We start from the raw sequence: 26,388 nt of genomic DNA on the forward strand, positions 1-26,388 counted from the left end.
GGGCAGTTGGTAGCAAGGAGAAAGAAACTTGCTGCAAAACCACTACTTTGTTTTACACTAGCCCTAAGCTTAGAGGCCCACCAACATCGGACCTCTTTGACTGGCAAAATGACATGAAAAAGACAATCCTCTTCTAAAAAGCGTAAGGGATGGGAAGGCCATGACTAGAAAGGAGAAAAAGGTCAACACAGAAGAGGATGTGCTACTTCCTCCTCTTTTGCAGGGCTGGGGAAGAGAACAGGGCAGGAGAAAGATCATCTCCATCACCATCATCCTGACCTTGCCTCTCCCTTTCAGAGGGAGACAAGTGAATTGGTTACCACTCTCCTCCCAGAAATTTCCAGTTCACTTTTGCTCAAAACCAGTTAAAAACCAGGGAAAAAAATGAAAAAAATAAATAAATAAAAAAAAAAATATGAAAAATCTGTTGATGGAATTTGTGCTCAGATCAGATGTGGCAATTTGAGGCTGTAATTTCACAAAATTAGTTGGTCTCACTATTTAGTTCCTTTATAATTGACACTTAAACCTTTATAAAATTAAGGGCTAATTTGTTGTAATACAAATTCCCTCATATGTTTAATTTCTTTCAAAACAATTCTATTGCAAAAATAAAAGTCATTTTTCATGAATTAATTTTCCAGTAAGAAACGGTCCTTTCTGTCTCAATTGAGCATGACAGCAGAGTGCTGCCAACGGTGCCAAGGCAAGCGAACGCAGCGGCGTATCAGCACATACGACAGCACGCCTGACAGCTGGTAACACAAAGCATAAGGAGATCTTGATTTTCAGGGAGAGGACTAGCAAGAAACATAAAATCAGAAGAGAAGTGGGAAACAGCAAGAGATAGCAGAAGAGGAGGATCTTGAAAAATTCAATTTAAAAGTTATTTTTATACTGCCACTGTGACTGCTCTTAGATGAAGGAAAGTAAGCATGAAACAGAAACTGTGGAAAGTGAATCTAAATCCAGTAAAATGTGTCAAGATATTTAGTGAAAAATCTTATTTGTTATTTATATTTGCATGCTCGCTCTTATGGGCAAAATCCTGAGAGAGTCAACATCTGCTAAAGAAAAATAAATCCCTTGCATCAAGGGGTGGCATATTTTGCCACAAGTGCTAATCCGGCCTACGGTCTGCTACACAGAATAGCTGCAGTCGCTTCAGGGCAGAGGTACATTTCATCTCGTGCAAGTATTACAAAAATACAGGAAAAAGAGCAACGTGATCACTAACTGGTTTGCTCATGGCAGAAATGCGCCATTAAGACACTTCGAGAGAGAGAAAAGTCTAGATAACAGGATAAACCATAAAGCTTGGCTCTCTGGGAAAATATAAATATTCACTAATTATATGAAGCAAAAGGACTATGGGCAATATTTGTTCCTTCCTATACAGTCTCTAGATCTGATGGTTTGGACAGCTTGCATATTCTTTCATGCATAAAACCCACACATAGGTAATATTGTACCTCTTTGAAACTACTGTTCCTTGATGGTAAGTCCTAATATATAACCACCTCTCCTAGAAACCATAGAAAATCGAAGTCAGAGTGTGGACAGGGCAAATAAGAGGATTTCAGAGACAAAAATGCATTATGGAAAGAAAGGTTTGGGGATTACCTTCTTTATTTGCCGTAGATGTACACAACTCATTCTGGTCCTAAAGTGCAGCCTGGTTTGTTTGTTTGACATATAACTTCTGAACAGCATGAATGAAAATACTGGACCAGATTGTCCCACTTCTAGAAGTGGCTCAAAATCAGAAATACTGCAACTGATTGGGCAGTTAGTACGTGACCAAAGGATGCAAATAACACAGCAGTGCCCTAAATCAGACACCCTAGACTGAAATGTTGAAATTATTAATCTAAACCTGTGTATAGCACTGATAGCTTTATTGACTGTAAATACATGAACACGCTTGCATCTGGCAATAAAAAGAAAACAAAATACCAGAGCTTTATGCACCACATCAGAAAAAGTTATTAGGTTTCCTATTAAAGAGAGGCTGAAATGGGCTATGTCGGGTTTGAGTGAATAGTTTTTAGATTGGCCATTGAGAAATTTATCTACCATATCCATACTACAGAAGATTAAGAATTAGACCTTGGATTAACGCCAGGTACTTGATCTATCTGCTAAATCCTAACTTCACACATATTTAAGAATAGGGTACGTTTAAACAACGGAAGCACTAATGTACGTGGAAAATGCCAGTGCTTGAAAAGATGAGATCATGGTTAACTGTTCTTCTCCAAAAAGTGTGTTAATCCATCCTTTTATCATCTTTTTAAGGGAATCCAAGATTTGCCTATAAGCATGTTCACCACATGGATAGTCACAAAGAAGAGAAGCAAACACTCGAGAACATGATCATTCCAGGGAACCTCCTCACAATGTCTCCTTCATGACATTATTTTCTTCAGTTAAAGAGTCAGAACAAGTGTTTTGGCTACTTAAGAAAGCATTCAGCTGCAGCCTTTGCTCAGGTGAGTGTGGATGTCCTCCTCTAAAAATCTGATACACCTAATAATGCAAACAACTTCATTTTCTACCACAGTACTGAGCTTTAGTAAGCTGGGCAGCTGGCAGCTTACCTTGGGCGACCTTGCAGGACTGTCTAGCAGAATGCTAATGTGCATCTTTTGCAGTTCATTGCCGTGGAGTCTGAAAGTCATGTCTTTGAACCGGTAAGCAATTAGTGCATATTCAAAGACGAGAAGGGGAGGGAGCTATGTCTACAGTGGAAATGTGCAAGTATTTAATAAGTACAGCCAACCACACCAAGATTCTTTGGTTCACGAATGTTGTGACCCCACTTCATGACGCTTGCAGAACGTAGCAGGTGGCATACTATCAAAGATGGCTTAAAAAGAAGATCGCACAAAAATGAACAATACGATACTGAGATACAGGAAAAAAATAAATTGAATGCAAAAATTATCTTTGATGCAATGAGAAACTAAATCAATTCTAGACACAGTCAGGTTTATAATTATCTGAAGAAGGAAGCTACTGATTTGTATTGAAAAGAAAAAATATTTTACTTCAGTGTGCTGGCTTCTACAGAGAGACATTCCTGTAGAATAAACCAGCAAAGCATCTTGTGGTTTAGAAACACAAAATACTTTCTGTAATCAACTCATTTATTTTCAAATAAATGTGAAGGATTTTGACCAAAACTAGTTGTACAGACTAACTCCTGTGGTTTAAAAAACACCTTAAGTCTCCAAATGCACAGTGATTTCTGTTGGACCTGGTCACAAACAGGTCTGCTGGTGTTCCCAGTCTGCCAGACACATTGAGTTATAATCTGTTTCTTCATAAACTGGATAAAACTAGACCATAACAAATGTTTCATCTGCCTTTCTGTGATCCACACAATTTCTTATGTAAAGAATTTCAGGTGATTAACTTTTGTCAAACCACATATTCTTAACCATTCCAAGATCCTAAAAAGAGGTTAACAAAAGTCCATAGTGCTTTTTAACACACACTGACCAGTATTGTCTCCCTGCTCTTTTTCAGCCAATGACTTTTGTCAAAATACGTTTAGTCGCTGAAGGGACTTTCTGTTTTTCCAGTTCCTATTTTTATACTTAGGCAAGACACAGGAAAGGAATTAAAAAGAATATTAGCTTAAGTAAGCAGAACTGACTTTGCTGCTACTGGAAAACACATGACCTGTAGGGCTTCATTTTGTTATCTCAAATATTCCACATTTTAGGTAAATTAGAAAATCTCCTTTGAATTAATTTAAACTTCAACATGATGATGCTGCTGAAGCACAAAATGCTAATCAAAAAATGGAGATAAAAAGACCAGCTAAGTCTCTCCTCTATCATTGAAAATCACCATTTGAGTCCATATCTAAAAGTAGGTACTCATTGCTTAATGCTAATTCATTTTCACAGCAGGCAGAATTTGGGGGTGGGGTGGAAAAGAACAAGTGTTTCCCCCGAATTTCCCAAACTCAGGGCATGTTTATGCAGACAAGTCCAACGATATCAGAGGAGCTTCTACTGATGGTCCAAAGCAGTCAGGAAAGAACATCACCCACCCAGCTGACAAAACATTCAATCTAGTTTGAAGTGTGTATGGGCTGTAACTGGTAACTGAGGCTGCAAATTTCCCCCTTGAACCCAGTCCTTTCTAATTGTACAGGAAAATGTTTAAAAGAGTAGTTAAAAAAACTCCACATTTCATTATTGCTCTCTGACTAGTAGTTTGGAAACCTGTGACTGAATTTCTCAGAAACCTAAAAGAAAAAAGACCAAACCCTCCCCTGTCACCACATCACATATGCAGTTAAATACTAGAACCAGTTCATACTAGAATTATAGTTTCAGCTGGATAAAGCAAGCTTGTACATTTTTCATAACTGAAAGTTTCTCAGCAGTGACCAATCTTTACACAGACCAATTCAACACCACCTACCAGTGCACGGAAAATCAGAAAAATCAGCAGGAAAATGATTTTAAGACAAAGAATTAACACAGGAATGTGCCAGGATGGCAATTCCATTATTTAGTGGCCACAATTAGCCTGTATAGCGAAGTTTGTATTTTGTTTGATATCACTGTTCCTTCCTGCATGTGTTCAAAATAAACAGTGTATCTGCATTTGTTGATATTGTTACACTTTTAGCAAGCACCTTCTAAAAAACCCTGTAATACACACATTTTAAGTCCCAGTATTTCTACACCTACGGTACAAATTTCTATGTTTTCAGTCCATGAGTCACGTAATGTACCATCCAGCTATAATTTCTCACGAGACTGCTTAGTTCACTACAAGAATCTATCAAAGTAGCAGTAGCAATGTCTGTTCTCTGCCCAACACCATATTCAGATCTTCTACCTTACTCCTACATTTCAAGCTTCCTACTTTACTTTTTTGCCCCTTTACTCCAATTAATTGATGGAGGTAACTACACAGAATTATAGAAACATTTCTAAGGGACTTTCAGATATCATCTGGTTCAACCTCTCAACACCAGATCAGGTCAGCCATGGCTCTGCCTGGCCGAGTCTTCAAAACCTCCACAAGCTCCCCATGTAACATGCTCTGCTGTTTCTTTACCCTCTTTACAAAAACATTTGTCCTAATGTACAACCTAAACCTCATAAGCCAAAACCTACAGCCAATGTCCCTGTTACCAAAAGAAGACTTTACCTTAACCATCTCCATAACTGCATGTCTAACAGTTGCAGCCTGTTAATACATTTCCCATCTTCTCAGGGCTAAGCAAGCCCAGATCTCTCAACACCTCTCACAGGCTGCGTGCTCTAGGCCCTGACCATCTTGGCAATCCCTCTCCACTATCTCAGCAACTTTCTTGAAGGGGAAGGCCACAGTATTTCAGGTGGGGTTTCACCAGCATCAAAAAGAAATAACAATATTGCTTGATCTGCTAATCATATTCTTCCTCATGCAGCTCAGTAGGCAGCTTGCCTTATTGATGATGCTGGTACTCTATTGGTTCATATTCAACCTGGTGTCCACCACCGCCTCCATCCCTTTACAGCAGGGCTGCTGATCAGCCTGTCAGCTTCCAGCCCCTACTGATATGAAATAACAAGAAAAGACACCGATTGAACTTCTATCTACAAGTGTATAAAAGAGCATATATTTGTACCTTTAGCAGACCTAGATTTTCTTGAGAGAAACATGCTATACACCGGGCACTCAGAAAATTAGTCATAAAAATTACAGTTCTGGGCTTTTGAGAAATGGTTTAATGTGCAATCAAGTCTCCCCTGACCACTAGAGGTTGCATTTGATCATTCTGGATACAACATGATCAGTAACACATTGCCGTAAAGCAGACAACCAAGATAGACCAAGAACTTCAAAACACTGTACCACAAAACTTAACCAACTGCTTTCCCTTCTTTTCCCAGTAGTGTTTTTCTCTGTAGCCAACTCTAGAAGTCTTAAGAGTGGCCAGAACCGAGTATCATTCCAATCAGCTAGCAGCAAATGCTTTAGATCTCCTGTCAGCGCAGGTACCCAGGTAACATTGCTAGGCACATTAGGAGGGCTTTTCTTCACAGAAAGCTGCAGAGAATGCATGCAGCTCTTAAGCTTTTTATCAGTCTTATCTTCCAGACCATGAGTTTCTGTTATTTATAGATGACTTGTGCACTTTTTTGTCGGGATTCTGGTTTTGTTTGTTCTTGTTAATGGCAAATGAAACCTCAAGTTCAGATACAACCACTTAACTAGATTATAGTCTCTGAGGCCAAGAGACCAGCAACTGCAGGTTACTGAGTCTGCTGGTATTGAACAATGAATCTATTAATGTTTGACCCTGTAAAGCAGTCATCCTTTGTCTTCATACTGGTATTTTATGGTCTGCTTTTCTGTCCTTGCTTATTTCATAGTATTAGAGCCAGAAAGGACCCATCTCCTATCCCACCACAGACCACTGCATATTAACAAGAGTACCTTGTATTAAGTTCACTGACTTTACAAACTTTACAGCCTTTAAGCCCAAACGATTTTAGTGGTCTGCTCCCAGGAACAAAAGCAGCGGCAGCAAGTCATACTTCTCCTGGGTCAAGCACACAGCCTATCACCTGCCAATCCTCCAACAGGCATACAAACTTGGGAATTCCCCTGCCTATCCAGGTGTGTGAGACAAAGAGATGGACAGCATCTCTTTCCACTCCATTCAATGCTGTAGTAGTTCCAGCATCTGCCAGCTCTACCTGTACAAGACACTGCATGGATCTGCAAGCTCTTCCTGGTTGCAAAGCCAAGCAGCAGGCTGGACAAGCCAGATTCCTAATGTTCCAAGGTGATTTCTAATCCAAACACTTGACAAGAAATCTGGTGTCTCAGACACCTGCCAAGTCCATGTTTCCACATACCTCACCCTCCTCTTGCTGGGCTGGGACAGATGCAGTTGCTCAGAGCGTGCCACAAGCTATCAGCTCCCTCTCTCTCTACAATCTCTGAGGGACAAGGCTAAAGCAGAAAGAGAAGCAGCTCCAAGGGCTACAGGCATGTCCCTCCCCATCTTTCCTTCTCAGTTACTTTAAATTCTCTGTAGTATATTATTTGTCCTACTGCAACAGTAAAGAGATAAAACCATTTAAGGAAAAAAGCTTTTTTACAGATGTCTGTTTATTTCCATACTTAGGTTGGTATGAATTCTGCAACATCTTAATCATCAACATGGTAAATGCTAAGTAACGTTCAAGCAATTATCAAAGATCTTCTTTATAATGTAATAAAAGAAAAGCTACTTCTATGAAATGTTAAGCTGCCAAAAACTTAAGTATTACATTTTTCAAGAACACCTGTATGGTTTGGACCTTCACCACAGTAAAAATAATTTAGGAGTTAGCAGAATTATTATGCTAACAAAAATATTAAATACTTATTTTTTTTAAAAATGGAGTTGTAACTTTTAAAATTAAACCTTCAGTATCCGGTCAGAACATGCCCAAACTTAAGTTTACTGTAACCTTCCAAGACTATCTTATGGCAGTAGAGTATATACATTAAATAGGTTATCTGGTTTTACTTTCCAAAACAAAATCAAAACATGGGAAAAAAAAATCCACTCTTTTGTCAGAGGATTCATGTTTTTCATGTTCATGTTTTTGGTTTTTTTTAAACAAATGTAAGGGTTTACATAAAAATAATATATAATTGTAACTGAGACTGAAGCTCTGGTATTATTAACCTAATCTTGGCCTTTATCTCGTTCCAGTGGTAGGTTCTTCCATTGTTTAAAAGTAATTTCCTGCAAATATTTACAATCTATGGAACATTGTATCCATAAATTTGTATGTTAAGTATACATTATTAGTATATACTACCAGCAAGACACGGTGTAAAGCAGAAAACATCACAATGCCAATCTCCCACTCAGCTTTTAGAACTTCAGGGTCTCAATACATCTTACATCTCAATAAATCTTTTATTCTTAAAAGATTAAAATCTCCAATGATGCTGTGGTCCTTCACAATCCTAAATATAAATATATGTGTGTTTCTCTGTGTGTATACATATGTACATAAAAGGCAACTATGAAACTAAAGCAAGAATTAGAAGTGTCTTGGTTCACCTAGTACAGATAATGAGGCCAGATTTATTTTTCACCACCTGCCTGTGGAATAACTGTTACAGAAACAATGGAACAGCTCCAACTGCACAGTAATATGCTCAAGAAAAAAAATTCACAAAGTGAGGGAAGCACAAAGGCTTGCAATAGCCACAAGAAGCTTTCTTTCTACAAAATTTTGCATGTTACATATTATGAAATAAATGAAGTCTAGTAAAGACTTCACATTGTCCTGCACCTTTTAACTTCACATTTTAAATCTTTTGTGGAAAAAAACCCCTTCATTTCTAAATCATCTGCTTTCTCTCATGTTTCCATGAATGTTCAACATACCTGTAGCCAAACCTGTCAGAGCACTTTGAATGTAAGCACAGTGGCAGGTGTGGTATCTAAGTGGCAGGTATGTATCTTTCTTGAATATATGTGTTCATTGCTCAGGTACAGGGGATCCATGAGTGGGACTCCCACACACTATTGCAATATAAGTAACCAAAACAATAGGCACCGATTTTTTTTTCAGCAGAAATATCAAAGTATTTTAATATACATTCTATGAAGCCCTTCTATGTGCATCATCATAAAATTCTACTCTGGTTTGGAGTTAATGATAGCCAAAAGTGTATGATGACAACTGAGTAAGCTGGAAACTAAGGGATGAACAAAAGTATTTTCTTTCCACATTTTAAGTCTAATACCTCCACAGCAATTTTTTTATGTCTACCCTATAGAGGCTATACATTCTAACAAAATCTTACTGTAAAACAGACTATGTGTAGACTATTTTGTGGCCAGTATATGTATTCTTTATGGCTGCCAGTCAATTGAGATTTCATGGACACAGGCTTTTTATACTTTAATGTCTCTTGAACTTATTTCCTAAAAACCTCACCCAAATAAACAAACACCAAACCAAAAACCTGCTTCTGCTGCATTTATCAAGACTAGGATGAATGCGGCAAACACACCCATTTCCATCGATGAATATATGAGTCACTTTGAAATGAAAAATTTCCATTTCAGTAAATATACTGCACTGTAAAGTACTGAACTTTCACTAGAGAGCTGCTTAGTGACTGCAGTTATTGTCTTATTATGCAATCCTGGACTGAAACTTGATAATATAGTATTTACTGATGCATTGTATTCATTGGGAGAGAAAGGCCTGAAGGACAGATATAGCAGGGAAAACAGCAATAAGAAGAACCCCTGCTATCTCAAGCTGGCTCCTAAGCAGCCAACAACATTTTCACAGCAGCACTCGCCTTTTGGCACAGGCAGGGGCTGCCTCAGTATCACGGCAGAACCACGGTGCCATCGCCTTCTCAGAGGAGTTGGCAGCCTGGGGTCCACTGGGAAGCCATACAAACTCTGGTAAAACATGATTTATGACAAGAAAATGGCAGTGCTGATGGCTCTCCATAACTGGAAGATCCCGGGAATTTCTACTTATCTCAAGAAGGTAGATTTTTTTTGTTTTTCAAATACTTGTGCTACTGACCTTATGGCTATAAAAAGATGTTGACCAACCATTGGCCAGTGCACCTTTAGTAAAACCATCATTACACAGGAGGGTCTTTTCAATGGGGAGGAAAAGGGAAAGAAAAAACAGTTTAAAAATAAGCTATTGAGAGATTATATAGGCTGAATTCAAGACAATGGTATAGCCACTGCAACACAAACAGATAATGTTAGATTATAATCATCTCTAGGAGTACAATGAAGGGGTGTTACTAGGTTTGGGGTTTTATTTTCTGGTTTGTTATTAAAAAAAAACATATTAGAACCACTGATCTCTTAGACATACTACATTAACCCTTACAGATAAACCGCACACATTAGATTTCAAAAATTATTTTCTACTGGAACCTTATTCTCTCCCCTTCCATCAGAACAGTAAATTCACAGTACACTATTGTACCTTGGTGTTTGAAAGCTGTTTTTTCCATAAACAAATAGTTTTGATTGTATGTACACAATCCTGCTGTAAAGGTAAGCCAATCCAAAGGGAAACTGGCAGAGGATAAACCACAACAAGAGAGACCCTGAGAGAGAACGCTCCAAGCAGATGCTAAGTCTGAAAATGGCTCAGTAAGCCCCCAGGAAAGATATTATTTCACAGCAGCCACTTCTGATAGCACAGCGAAACACAGTGGAAGTCCTCTGCTACTTCCTCTCTGAGCCACCACCCCAGGTACTAATACAACATTGTGCCACCAGCCTACACACTAAGAAGGGCAGATACACAAGTCTAGGTCAAAACCAGAATGTGCTTTCTTTCTTGTATGTGGAAAGAGCAATCTAAGACAGAGTTAAAGGTTAAATTTTAGTAACTATTGTACATAATCACAAATGAAAAAAACAAGACTATAGTTTAATTTAAGGAAAGACACTCTTTCCCCAAATTTAGTCATCTGGAGAGAAGTATTTTGCAAGGTGATTTATTTGCTTGCACCACCTAGTGGGGTTTAGTTTAATCTACCAAAATAGTCAGAGCTCAGCTGTGTTCCTGTTTTGTGACATTAGTGACAGCCCGCATTTTCTCACAACATGATTAATATTTCAAGCCTGCACAACCCACTAACAGCACTACACTTTAAGTTTCCACATCTCTATAAAAACAGCACAAAAAAATCGCTAGAAAAAAATACCTCTTTTGCTTGTATTAAGTTTTGCAGGAACTTACCAGAGATGTTGTAGAAAACTGTTTCACAATGTAATGTTTATGAATTCCTAATTTGAAGTAAATGTCAACAATACCTTGTCAGAGCTTACCATACATAACCTCAACAGTCTTAAAAGATTGTGTTACGTGATAACAAGCCTGCACACTGAGATCTGGAAGATTTCTACAGGACATCTGGATCAAACCCCTGGCAGAGGCAGGCACAGGGAGCAAAGGTCTCTGTCTGCAAGAAAGAGGGCTCATCAGGGGCAGCACCCTCCTGTGACAAAGTCCTACTGCAGCAGGAACGAGAACCTACCCTGCCTTTGTCATAATGGTTTCTGGTTGTTCCACTCCAGTTTGTGCTCATAAACTGGCTGCTTTATAACACGCTGCCCCAGCACAAAACTTCATGATGTGGAGTCACACTGGAAAAGCTCTTTTCTTGGGTCAAACCCCAACCTGGTAACAGACAAGAATTCACTAAATATGCCATGTAGGACTTGTATTTAAACACTGAACTGATCCAGAATACATTTTTGTCATAGTTATTCTAAGAAAAATTGACATACTGTAGTAAGAAGTCTGTTACACTTAATCTGGAGCAGAAATCACGCTATAGAGGCACTATAGACTATTTCTTAGACGGGGCAATAAAATACACAAGAGATCTGTGTCAAGGCACTTCTAGATCTCCCACCTGAAGTTTCCAGAGTAGGGACCTTAACCATTTACAGCAATTCACTCCACCTTTATTTTTTACAACATTCATTATTTCATTATTTCAGCTTAATCAGTTTCAGTTCTCACTTCAATATAGACAGATATTTGTAACTCATACAATATCAGAGGAGAAAAAAACACTATGACCACTTCACAGGAAGGAGCTCATCACAAATGTTTCGTTTGGATTCACAAGACGACTTCAGGGAATAATGCAAAACTTTTTACCCTTCTACAAACTTCTGTATGAGAGGAGAGGAAAACATTTTCATTTCACAGAGGTTTATAAAATAACCATAATCTGTTTATTCAGAAACAATGCTTTTTTCCAGAAGAAACAAACACTAGTAACAACTGCACTGCCATGTATGCAAAGCCCCAGGCTGTGATATTATCTAGAACAGTTAAGTACTATCCTACTACTATATGATGAGAATCATATCCTAACAATATCAGAGGATAAGTCTGCTGCAATCAAGCAGACACCAACACAGTCCTTTCAAAAGAAGGCAAGAAATGAGTCACACTGCATTTTAAAGAAAGGATAAAATGGGTTTTGTTTCCCTTTTTGTACTCAAACTTTTAGATTGTTTCAATACTCATACAAAGCACTCTTTCAGGACAGAACATTAAAGTGCATTTTTCATAGTTTTCTTATTTGCTTAAGGTTCCAACATGGACCATTTTGCTCTATGAGGACTGAGATCAAATTTAAGACTTAATAGCTAAATAGGAAGTAGAAAAGAAACGATGCTTGCAATTTAATTCCCATGTACATTTAATGTTCCCCCACATAAAATCTAATTCTGCACAACTGTGAAGAAATATATAGGCAAAACACTAGACTTCATACCGAGTATCAAATCACGGCAGAAAGCTGATTCCATTCAAAAAGACAAAAAAGACCCCAAAAAAGTAGCAAACCTCAACCTTTAAATTAATCACTGCTATCAGAACGTAGGTTCAGACTTAAAGCCACAGAACTGCCTGCACACAAAATTTTCCATAAACCTGTTATGTATGGGCAACTCACACCCCTAAAATTACCAACACTGCTCTTTCTTGAAAGTTTCATTTCCAAGAATTTTCAAACTGCCTTTGCCACTCCTGCACTAAAGGGAGTACTGTGTGGTCAGTCGACCCAACATACCATCCCATGAAGAAGTCGCAATATTCTCTCTGTGAGACCATGTTTATATCACGAAAGGCATTTTCAGAGCCTATTTTACCACACTGGTTAAGACTGCAGTTACTCAGAAAACTATCTGCAGAGAAGAAAATAAGAAAAAAACCCACCCACAAACTCACAAAACTTTCACCCATTTTTCATCAAATTCACAAAAGTATCTCCTTAATAGGGTCTAACAGACTCCCACACTAAAACTTCTTTATTAATAGCGGTCTTCTTTTTTATTTTAAAGACAATCTGTTGCTTATCAGGAGTTTCTAAATGATAAAAGCTGAGTATTAATCATATTTGCCTTAAAAATTCATTTTTATTTTTTAATGCTTTATGAAATGGTCCTCATATTTTCTGTTACATTTCTCCTCTTTCTACTTAGCTTCTGTCTAAAGCACTGGTGGTTGCTATGGTAACCTTGGCTTTTTTCCCCACTGTTCATGCAGGTTTTCATCAAACCCAATGACTTTTTTTAATCTTATCTGCTCTATAACAATAGTTCCTTGACTAAGGTGCTATATACTGTACCAGATGAGAATCCTGGTATTTCACAGTAGTAACTGGAAAAATGATAAGTTTTGCCAAATTCTGAAAACTAGCAATTGAAGTGGGGCTTTTTAGAGGTTTTGCTTGTTTGTTTTTTAACGTCTGAGTACATTTCTTTCTGTCTTTTGAGTACTTTTCAGGTAAAATAATTAATAAATTATTAATTAATAGACCAGTAAATAGACTAGTAATAGACCAGTAAATGTAAGATAAAGAGATTTTTAAAAACAGTAACTCTTAAGGAACCAAAGACTTTCCTTGGTAACTTTATTTTGAAAGAAAATGAATCATTATTGTTTCAACGCAGATTAAGCAGGACACAACTAATCAAAACGAGAACTGCAGATTTCTGCACTACCACTGCAGACAAAAATCAGTTCAAATCTCTCTGTCACAGAAAAAATACTTCTGGTCATTTTAATGACATATTTCTTAAGATTAGCACATAGTCTGTTACCAAGTTGGTTTATAATCTACTGGAAACAAACTGCATATGCCAACAATCAGATGAAGTATGTGCAAAGGCCTGAGCCATTTTCAAACACTCTTCACTAAGATTCTATTTTAAATCCATTTTTCCCAGAATATTGAAGTTTAGCTCTAAATTCTTCAAGGCATATTTATTCTCGAAGTTTTGCTTTTCCTTGAATTAATGCAAAGGAGATGTTCTCTTGATATTTTCTACAGGACAATGTTATATTTCTTTACTCTGGATAGGAACCACCTCCCATGAACACTTACCACCTCACTCATGAAAAGTAGCTCAAGTATAGGGATTCAGTCAGACTGAGCTGATTAAACAATTATACAAAATCCATCCAACATACAGGAGTGAGCATTAAAAACATCATTCCACACCAAGCTATTAGGAACAAACAGATTAACTACTTCATTCACTAAATCAGGTCCAAAAGTAGCATTCCTGGACTAAAGTTTTACTCGAATGTGGTTTACTGAATCTGGCCCCTAACCTTACTCTGTAAAGTAACCAGGCAGAGCCCTGCTGGAGGCAGTTAGGTCCAGTCCAGTAGAGTAGGCTGTTAAAACAACCTCTGCTAAAATTAACTCACCTTTAATGCTGTCATCCTCTTAAGTAATATCAATAACATGAGCAAAATATAGAAAGTCTTTACAAACTAAGAAAATTACTATTTCATAGAACTCAACCCTGAGATTGATTTTGCATTAGTTTGTTTGGGGATATGTTGCATTCAATATCCATTTGCCTCAACTATAATAATTCACCTTTTTGTCATGTATTATGAATATGGAAATTTTCCTTAATTTCAGGTTTTACAAACAGAAACACATTATGTTTATTGACTTGGGTAGACAACTAACATGCATATTGCTGTTATTTCTGATTATATTGATTTCCTGATTCCCTCCTTCCCTATTAACTTATTTTTTTCTGATTCAGTTTGAAAAGAAGCATACCTAAAAATTGCTCTTTTATTTTACAAGGACAATTGCCAGTGAGAAAAAATAATCGACAATTTGCTACACTTCACTTCAGCAATTTTTTTTCTTTTCAAATTTATTGTGAAGTTAGCTTTATTATATAATTATTCTTTTGTACAATTCTGATTACAACTAGGAAAATAATCTAACTGCTAGATGAGCACAGTAGGCATAAAATGCATTAATACATTAATTATTCCCTGTTTCAATTTATATTACACTAGCTCTACTGAGACTTCAGTTTGTTCCCATGTGCAGGTTGCATATTCATTTGGCACGTTAAAAGATGGTGGGATTTCCTCAGTAGGTGGGATTTCCTTTCTAATGATATCTACATCAGCCATAGTTTCTGCAGCTTTCTCTTATGCTCACAGCCAGATATAGGCAACAGTCGCACAGTGATTAGGTCTGTTCCATAACTGCATTTTATGATATAACCACTGGCATATAAAATGAGCTTTCCCCTTCCCTCCCCCCCCCTTTTTTTTTTTCCTATTCTCAATGTGTCTTGTAAAGCACTTCATTTTACATTTGGGGAAAGTGGAAAGAAACAGAAAACAGTAAGAAACATTTATCTAGGACATCTAAAAACTCATCTAAGTACCTCTTGTGTGACGTACTACCATAAACAAATTCCATGTCACACTACTAATCACTATTATTCTAAGGCATCTCTTGCACTGATTATTACCAGCCATCAAACTCACATATGTGCACACAAAATTCAACACAGCTATAATGATAATCTTTTAAGAACTGCACTGTAATTTTAAAAGCTTTATATTTAGTATTAGCTGAATTTAAGAACAGTCATAATTTGGCACATAATTACCAAATGACTCATGTATACTCTCTCACGGTGTTAAAGAAATGATTATGTTTGCATAAAACCCTGATAGTGCAATATAATAAGAATTTTGTGACCAGTAATGGAAGCCCTCTTTTTGCAGAATATGTACACCACACTCCATCACCAAACTGGAACCATGTCCCACTCCACAACCTTTTAACAGCCACCAGTGCTGCTGGAAGCATCCCCAAGAATGGCAACTTAGCTGTTTTCATGGTGCTTTTTAGATGTTTGCTCATTAGTAACTGAACAGACAAACACACATCACTTTAAATACAACAATTATTACTATAAAATATTTAGAACAACCACTGACATAAACCACCTTTGAATCTATGGCATGAAAAGTCTTCCTGCCACAGCTAGTGCAATACTTTCTCCTGTCCTTCCTAAATTACTTTATAAACCCACAGCTTAATATGCAGTCAAATATCTTTCAATAGTGCCATTAGATTCACAAACCACATAGAAATATTTTGTTTTAAGGACAATTTTCCATCTAACCACATTTTTTGTGCACATACACAGTTTCCAGTTTTAAAACATTATAGCAGAGTGCAGATTTATCTATTTTACAGACACACCATATATTTTTATGGAGACATTTGTAAAAAATCCTAAGCACCTAATAAGATAGAAGTCAGCTCAGAACATTTTGTAATAAAGTACCTATTAGTAAAAACTGTATCAGAGGGAAACCACACACAAAAGGAAAAAGGAACTAGGCCACTCTATTTGACAGCTAAGGAAGAAACAGAGGTTATGTCCTCTATGGCTGAGATTTAAAGCAGTTTCCCTTAGTGGCTGTTCTGCTCCAATTCCCCAGATAAAATTTAGACCTACAGCAAGCAGTCTTCATTCCTATTTTACTCTAGCGGGAAGTCATGGTTCAGACTCTTAAGTAACCAATAGAAAAAAAAAATACTAGTCAGTGGGGAACTATGAAGTTTAAATATTATGTTACAGTTAAATTGAGATAAACCTTACAGTAACTATAGGGTTCATTATATTCTCACAAACTAAAATGAGTCATAAATTGCTAAATACGTAGAGATGTAACTTTTGTCCTACTATTTCAAACAGAAAAATATTACTGAAATTTTAGAGCAGCTGAAACATGCCTATGGCAAAATGTCTCACTCGCAAGTAACGCAGGACCAGAAATCATCCAGGAATACAAGTAACACTTTCTGATTTTTATCTCATTTGAATTCTTTAAATACAATTATAATATTATATGCCTACCCCACCTGTCAAATTTAAATAGCTACTGTGGAACTACAGGAAAAACATACTCTTATCTGCTTCTTTCACAGTTTACATTTAAGCAGTCTTTCCGATTGCATAGAATACCTAACCATTCCTATCCCTCAAAGTGCTGTGCTGCTCAGGAGGAAATTCAGATGTATGATCTCCAAGCCAGATTTGTCCCTAGTTTAGGAAAGCTTCTGCCAGCAGAACTGTCGCCCTGGACTGCAGTTCCAGGAAGGCAGCCATGGGGAAAACATATTGGCACCAAGCAGCCCCAGCCCTCCTGTCCTTCTAAGAGCCCATATGGGGTCCGCGCAAACCAAAAAGCAAGTCCTGCCATCCAGCAGGATGCCTTCAGCCACTCTGGCTGGAACATCCTCACCACAGATTAACTCTGCCCCCCTCCATCCTACAGTGCCCTCGGTGAGGAGCAGAAAGACCATCTGTTCTCTCCTTGCAGTTAATCTCCCTCCCAGGGAGGGCAGCAGGCAGAGTACAAGTTAAACAGTCTAACAAACTACCGGGGACCAGCTACACTATGGATACCTAAGGTGGGATGTGCATTTTAATGGTTTACTCTGATACCCAGTTTGGCTTTTCTAAGCAGTATAAATGAGCCCAGCTTTGGGTTAAGAACATGCAGTGTCCTAGGCCAGCAAACCCACTGTCAGTAATGGTTAATTTGATGGGGATACTCGGATTCCGAATATTAAATGTGAATTCAAACTTTTTGCACAATAAGTACAATAGGTAGCTCACTTCTGCAAAGTACCCTTCCACAACACCCTCTGAAGCTGTATTAATCCAAATGTCTGTCATTTATCATTCACCACTGAAAAAACAATAATCTAATAAACATTTTTAAATATTGAGATAAGAAATAAAGAGTGAAGACATACTATCTATTTTAAGATTACAATCTGTACAAGATTATTCTGAAAGATTAGCAGAGTTTTTCCTTCTGCTTCAATTAGTGTCTAAAAATGTACCAATACATGGTCAGTATTTTCCTCTGCATCTGGTCCTTGCAGAATTGATTTCTTCATATTTTTTACATAGTTGTTATACAGAGAATTACACGGAAAATACCACTGTAAAATTAAGAATCCAACAACAGGAGGCAGGAGGAAGGTCCAACATAGTTAATTGTTTCTGTTTCTGATTAACCATGCCCTTAGCATTGGAACAAACTTGTACGTCAGCTAGACTTCAGCAACAAGTTTTTTTAACCAGTAGGAATAGAAACTTAAAATAGCTCTCCTATAATTCAAAGAACTTGTGCTAAAGCAACTGTGGATATCAATACTCAACACTTATTCTTCCCTTCCCTGCAAGAAAGGAAATCCTACCCTCCACTGTGGTCTTGCCTTCTGTTGGCAACTACTGGATTGAACTATTCATGCCTGAACACTCGGGAGGGAGACACACTCTCCCTCTCCAAATGTGCTCTTAAATCCTCATCCCTGCCAGTCACCAGGATGCTATTCAGGTAATAGAGAATATATTAATATTCAGGTAATACAGAATATTAGAGCTGTCTCCTAATTCTGCATAGCACGTACAGAGTGAAAGCAGAATTCGCTAAACAATACTGATGGTTTCAATTCCTATTTTTGAAAGTCCAATGAATCATTCCTGCACCCATAAGAAACATAGTTTGATTACATAAAAACTAGTAATTTCAGTTTGCAATGAAAATGTTCGTTCCATTTATGATATGAGAATATACTGCTTTCAGTGGTAATAAATTCTGATGCTATATTACGAAATATGAACACGCCTCTACACATATACACACAGTAGGAAATTCCAGTTCATTTTGTGGAAAAGAAATCCTGCCTGTCTTTATGTCCCAAGTTACATCAGACCTCTAGGCAGACAGCTAAGGGGTTTTCATGCCTTTTAGTTCTTTTTCAATATTATGTAAATCTTTGGCCAATTTAGTCCTGCTTTTTTAACAGTAACTTGCACAACAGAGATGAGCTGCCACCATTCTATGAAAGCTGAACATCCACAGTTGCAACTATATTCCCCTGCAGCCCCAGGAACCTCTAAATAGTTAACTGGAGCCAACTGAATTAAGTTTGCTAGGATTCAAAAAGTAAAATGTATCCAACCCTTAAATAGCTACTTCTCCAACTTCCTTTGTATCCCACTTTCCTCTTTTTGCCTTTTTCCGCTTCAGGGGATGCAAAACACTCTATTGTGTTTCATTACTTTTTGTTTGTTTCTCCTGGCATTTACCAATACCAACCTTTCATGCAATCATGGCCTCCTGCCTGCAAAGATGCTGAATAAATCTCATTTTCTACTAAGTTCTTTGTTTACAGAATTACTTTCTTTTCCTGAAAGATCAATCTTACCACGTAGATAATATTCTGCTGTCCTACAAATTTCATACAATAATCTTAGCAGTAGCTTGGGCACTTTGGTAGACATATTCAGCATCTGTTATTTCCCCTCCCACAGTTTCTATAGATTTCAGATACCCTTGACCAAGCACATAAAACAATCTCATTTTGTAAAGTAGTATTAAACAGTGTTCAGCAAGCCATCTGTAAATCAACTTCTTTATGTGATCAGAATTGCCTTTTATAATCACCTCCAGTTTTCTTTCAATCCTTTGATGCAATTGTGACTTTCTTGCTTTCCTATTGCCAGAAATTCGCACTGGTCTATTCAAACACCTAACTGGATAGAAAAGACGTGCCTAGCAATAATGCAATGCTTTTTTTTTGGAGTTCAGCTTTTCTCCTCTCACAACTCACTCTTTTGCTAAAGAACTAGGGCCCTTAGTATGCTCACTACAAAGCACAGCTTCTCCGAGCATAGTAGAGCCTTCAGAAATAAGCATGCAGGGAAACATCTTACTATCTTCCAGACCATCATGCAGCTTACCAAAATCAATAGGGCTTCAAGGACTTGTATTTATGTAGTAAATTTAATAGTTCTATGACAAGAGCTTTGGTCCACCAAATATCTGACTTGAGAAGAGTCTCTCCTACCAGGAGGGCTGGGAGACACAGATAGAGATCATTTTATGGTCTTTTAGCCATCAGTTATATAAATGTGTTGTGAAGGCAGAATGCCCCTTTCTCCCCCACAGCTTTGGACATGACATGAATTTTCAGTGGCAGAAATCTCTGACCATCTGGAAGGTAATCCCTCAGGCACTTAAAAAAAAAACAAGTGTAAGCTTTTTCACAATATCAAAACAGGGAAAGACTAAGAGCATTTGCATATTCCTTAATACGGTATTAAAAAAAAAAAAAAAAAAAAAAATCAAAACAGCAATGTTGCTTGAGCCATGGAGACTTAATAGTTATGTGCCCAGATTCATTTCTGAGGCATAAGGAATGCTAACATATGCTTTGCCACTAAATTCCAAAGACCTAACAGTCCCATAATCACTGCTTCAAGCTGCCCATTTGCTCTTTGCCCCCATTTTTTCTACCTCCTAGAAATTTTCTTCTTAATCATACAAAAAATGTATCCTAAGAAACAGCAGCAGCTCTAGTACTTTTGACAGGAAGTAAGTAATAGTAATAGAATTTTACTGACATTGTCATGCTATCTCAAAGTGCTGAAAACGTGCCAAAAATTACATTAAAATACTTCCTGGTCAGACTTACGCCAATTAGTACAACTGTTTGCATGATCATCTTGAGTGGACATACAGTACACAACTACAGAAGCACCTCTAAGAACAGGCATTAATTTGCATTTCGCCCCTGGACAGCAAAGGAAGAAGATCAAGCCACGACCTCCACATAAAGAGCATTGGAAAGACTAATGAGCACTTCAGGAAATTAGAATTATAGAGCAGACCACTCAACCGCAAAAATAATAGCAGGTAAATATCACACAAGGGAGAAGAGGTGAAGAAGAAATAATGAGACAAATAAGAATGCTACATAGGAAAGATATAAAAATGAGCGGGTAAAGAAAATGAAATAAAAACTCTAGACTGAATATCCTATGGCTCCTGGATATTCTCAGCTACCTAAATGGTGTCAATCTACTACATTTACTTAAGACCTCCCTCTAAAACTGCTATGCAACAATTTTATACTTTACTTATTTATTACATAATAGAGCTAAGTTAATTGGCATATGCAAGTCACTTATGAAGAACATGTAGCTTCTGGTCTTGATTCAAAATCTGAAGTTAACAAAAATATTGCTGTTGACTATCATGTGCTTCACAGCACCTGTACAGACGAGGTTTGTTTTGATGTCAATGCCTATTAAAATTATACATAGGAATAACTATATGTAGGTTCAGCAAAGTAGCATTCTACTAAAAACAGTGTGAAATGATAGAAACAGAACTTGATTCTAACAGCTGAGGATTTCTCCTAGAAGTGCAAGATGCCACAAAAAACCCCACCAGAAGCGGGAGGAAGAGGAAAAAAATCATCTAAGACCGAAGAAAATCTGATTCAAGAACTATAGTTTTGCAACAAAACATATTTTGTTACAGAAAACCACCCCAAGATCTGGCAAAAAGCACAGTCAAAAAAAAGTTTTCAAATGAACAAATAATATATTGTTCAAAGTTGCATTTTAAAATAGCTTGCTAAATACCAAGCACAACACTTTAGTGTACTTAAAGTCTCCCCAACACTATTTATACCTGCAGTTCCTTTTGATATTGTTAGCCATCCTTATTTATTTTATACTGATGTTATACTAGTGAAATTGTACCCTCCTACATACTTTCTCCTACTATAGCCTTCATCTTAATTTTGGCTGCATCACCTTGAAAATTTCTTTTACACTAACAGGTACAGGAGTATATGTAGGAACTTCGTCACTTTGAGAGTGGCAGGGCACTGGAACAAGCTGCCCAAAGAGGTGGTGGAGTCTCTGTCCCTGGAGACATTCCAAACCCCCCTGGACAAGTTCCTGTGCAACCTGCTCTAGGAGGATCTGCTTTGGCAGGAGGCTTGGACAAGCTGATCTCCAGAGGTCCCTTCCAACCCCATATCATTCTGTGATATGTACATGTGCATACCTATATATTGGTCTATCTAGACAAGCAAAGAAAAACCAAATATTTACAAAATACTTTAAGAAATATAGCAATAATATTTAACAGCAAGTATTAGTTCACCCATCCTTCTTCATTACTTGTAGGCTATTAAAACACACGTGGATCAAAAAATCCACAATTACAAATGCATTGTGCTATAATGCAAAGGCATTAGAGGAAAATATACTACATCTTCATTGATTAGTGTGTTTTGTGGGAAAAAAAAATAAAAATTATTAAATCCACCTGAAGATTCCAGCGCTACCTGGAATAAACAGCTTCATAATCCCACTGTCAATTCCATACACATTAGTGAAGACCTGCAAATTCATAACTACTATTCCTATTTATACGTTACTCTGAAACACGTTCCATCTCCACAAGGTTGAAAGCTCAACTCCCCCTTTCCTTGCCCACCTAAAGCTGTTTCCAACTACCAAAAAGGGGGGTGGGAGAACAAATTCCCCCACCCCAGGCCAGCGCCCCCCCCGTCCCCACCCAGCGCCGCTGCACCCCCCGGCCGCCGCTCGCCCGCTGCAAAGACGCCACCTGCCGGCGCCCGCCCGGCATCGCCACCGCCCGGCGCGGGGCTGGCACCGACCCCCTTTCGCTATTAGTCCTAAAAATGGTCTCTAGTTCTTTCAAGTCTTACAAACCTGAGGCACCTGGTTAAACATGAGCGTGATCTCTCAGAGCAAACCCAGCCTTTTTTATTTTAAGAAAAGCCTGAGCTGAACTGCATTTACCAGCCAAAAAAATTACCCGTTGGTTTGCAGACCAAGGCCAGGCTGGACGGGGCTTGGAGCAACCTGGTGCGGTGGGAGGTGTCCCACCCCGGGGCAGGGGGATGGAACTAGACGATCCTTGAGGTCCCTTCCAACTCCAACCATTCCATGACTCTATGATAAACTGGATCCCCGTGGATTCAGGAACACACAACAGGAGCTTTACTTAGTGAGCTCATCAAACTGAAAACAACTGGTGGAAAGGAAGAAAGGTCAGGAAGAAGACAGAAAAGAGACACACCAAAAAAAAAAAGTACATTGAGAGAACACTGGCTATTAACATACTGCAAATGAACCAATTGCTCACAATTATTCTCCATTACACAAGCATCCTTTCGGCCAATTTATTTAGTTTCAGGAAAGCAGCCACTGCCAGTAGTAGCACACTTCTCCTTACAGAAGTATTAAATATGAAGCCCAATTCTCAAAAGCAATGAAACTAGGATGGTTTTATACAACGCTGTCTTTAATTCACTTCTTACTACCCTCAAGAGAAATATTCATCCCAATTTTAAGCAACGTTTTCCGCTGATACACATCTTTTCCTCATGACAGGAGCTGCAAAGGGGAAAGTGTTCCAACCGGCTGTAGAGTTACAACCCCAGTTTAAGAGACAGACTCCTAATTTATTAGATGTACTAAACTCTGCAAGGCTCCTTCTCTAAGGATGTAGGATTTCTTCTACTCCTTAATGTTTATTTTTTGTTCTTTCATAGGGATTTAGACAAAGTACAATCAGCTGAAGCCCCAGAACCCCTAGACTGTCAGGTTTTGTGCTAAAATTGGCAGCTACAAACCCAGTCAGGACTGTGGCAGCTGCAGAACCAGCCCTTTGAAGGGAACATAGCTTGGATTGAAACTGCTGTCAAGACAGGAACAGCAGAGGATTCCTCTTTTTATTTTCTTAAAGCTTTAACTCACAAATATTCACCTACTACTATGGGGATAGATAGAAAGCAAGCCTCTTCTTTTGGTTAATTACTAGTTGTTTCTTTGTAAGAGTCTCAGCCAAGGCCAAAGGAAACTTCAAAGGCCTCACACGTCAAATGTCACGGCTGGTGCTCCATGTGAAACTGCCAGTTCTGATCTGGCCACGCAGCTCCAGCTCACGCCGAGCCTGGGAGTGGATCCGGAGCAGGAAGTAATTGCCAAGCAATTGGGTAACGACGGAACAAAGTTGTGTTGAAAAGATTTGGCAAAGTCACAGCAGTGGGTTAGATGACAGCTTGAAGAGCCTGCCAGCAGTACCATCCCAACACGTGGTCGTGCCTCACATCACAGCATCTTCTTTACTCATTATCTGCATAATCAGTGATTTACCTCTTTTGCTCATTTGTTTTTTAATGCCCTTATCTGCACATATGACACTTGCAACTTTAAAACAAACCAACCTAATGCACACTACTTAGCACTGTCTCAGAGTTGAGGTCTGTACTTCATTTTCTGGTTATGTGCCGTAACACAAATATTGTGCAGCATTCTACTGCCACCAGTGTGTAAAAGGAAAAGGAAACTGGTATCAAGCTAGCATTGAGGAAAGAATAAAACAATAAGGACATGATTCATAAAGGAATGAAGCCAAGAGACTATATCAAATATTAAACCAATAATACCTCTGCAAATTACCTCTTAGGAAAAAAAAAAAAAGTAACTGGAATGCAATACAGAAAAAAGCAAACAACAAGATTCAGCATAGATTTTGTCAGAATAAAAAAAGATCTGCACACTCAGTAATCAATGTAATACATAAAAATTTATACTAGTGATCTATTAGATACTTCCTGGTAAATTCTCAGAAAAAAGCAAAAAACAAGATTCAGCATAGATTTTGTCAGAATAAAAAAAGATCTGCACACTCAGTAATCAATGTAATACATAAAAATTTATACTAGTGATCTATTAGATACTTCCTGGTAAATTCTTCGTGCAAACCCTTAAGGGGCACAAGTTCAAGTCTACTTGACCTTTTTTTCCTTCTTCTCAAAGGCTTTTAAAATACTAGGCACGAACAAGATTATTCAATGACTAATATGGAAGGGTTATTAATATTTAATAAGCTTGGTCTAGAGCTCTCCCAATGATACCACAAGAATGAACCAGGCTGTGCCAGCCCCATCTTTCCCTGGCTATTTTAGGTAAGAGCGCAATCTGGGGTGTCAACAGCCACCACGTTCCCAAAATGCACAGAACAGTTTAACTAACACTAAGGAGGTTAAGAATATGCACTCCAATTCTTTCATTGAAGGGTCATTCTTATATTAATTCGGGACAATCTGGCTAATAGCTATTCGACAATCACATTATTTGTGTTCTGATTTCTTAACACCCTCACAAATAGATATGTGCAATGTTTATATTATTCATTAAATAAACCCAGAGTAAATAGTACTTGCAGAGCACATCTTCCAAAACTGCATTTTTAAAAAATACGAAATTTTTAACTAATAAGTTAACTTCAAGCTATAATTCTTAAATTTGTTGTAGCAAAACAGATCTGTCATACCAAGAGGTACTGACCTCAGAAATCTCTTTAATGAATTTATTACGCACTCCACATCACTATCTATACAACTATACTTCAATTTTCCAGCACTTTTCTACAAAGTACATACTTTCTTCTCCATTAAAAACCCATTCCCTATAAACTGTTCCAAAGCAGTAACAAGAAATTGAGAACTGAAGTATTTTTTTGGGAAAATTTTATCTGGATAGAATGCAATGAATAACTTACTGTTTTACACAAGACCACTTAAAAATGGTTATACATGTTACAGACACGAGGCAGTACGCCATAAGCTGCTGCCATGTGCTTCTGCTCCTACGTGTACACGTTCTCAAAGATTCTCTGAAGCTAAAGGAGAACTATTTAGCTATTAAACCAGAATGTTCCCATCCCTTCCACTTTCACAGATTTAAATTAACTGGAATTGCCATGATAACATATTACAGCTTCCATTAAATAGCAGAACATTTCGCAAGAACAATATTCCTCTCTGCGCCCGAGTGCCCGTTGCTCAACATTGCTTCCATGTGCCCAATTCAGTAGCGTGTCAGAAACCTCAGAACCCCTCACATATTGGCTCCAAACTAACTAAAAAATAAAAGCTGAAAATCCCAACCAGTCATTTCCTGGTTCACAACAGTAGAGTCATCCAAAACCTGTTTCTCCTTTTAATTGTCCACAAATTAGAAATCCACATGGGTATGTTTTCATCATGGTTTCTGACTGGCAAAACATCCGTTATTTGCCAAAAGCTTTTTTATTCCTCAGAGAAAAAACAAATTTAACATCACTAAGTACTGTTCCAAACTAGGCAGTCACAAAATTAGCTCAAGATATATATGGTTAGTACTAATGTGCATGGTACAGCAAAAATACAGTATGAAAATAAAATATGAAATACACTAAACCATGTAGGATATTTTTAATTATGATGACCAGAGTTAGTGTTATCATTAAAATTAATAAAACTGCTATCCACTAGCTTGTTCTTTGATTTGAGCAACAGTAAACAAAAAGATAGACAATAATTTACATAAATTTATGTCTTGAAAAATATCTCAACCCTGTTGCAGCAGATTATTTCAATCTTTTTTTTTCCCCCTCCTAAAGGACTGTATCGTGAAACATAAAGATGCAACAGAGACAGAAGTACAATGCTAAATAAACTCTACAAGCACATCTCCGTTCACATGTTCCCAATAGGTGGCAACAGAATACCAAAAATACACAGTTTATAATTCTTTCTTCATCCACAAAGTAATGGAAGCCCCGTCACGACTTCTATCAATGAACTTCCACCAGCAATTCTATT

At 37.8% G+C, this 26,388-nt stretch overlaps 1 protein-coding gene across 1 annotated transcript in view; it reads right to left on the minus strand.

The window, feature by feature from the left end:
- Window positions 1-26,388, minus strand: part of PIGK (phosphatidylinositol glycan anchor biosynthesis class K) — a 69,355-nt gene that overhangs the window by 26,666 nt on the left and 16,301 nt on the right. The window lies entirely within an intron of this gene.

This window comes from Calidris pugnax, unplaced genomic scaffold (assembly GCF_001431845.1).
Source record: "Calidris pugnax isolate Ruff unplaced genomic scaffold, ASM143184v1 scaffold18, whole genome shotgun sequence".
Lineage (NCBI taxonomy): Eukaryota > Metazoa > Chordata > Aves > Charadriiformes > Scolopacidae > Calidris > Calidris pugnax.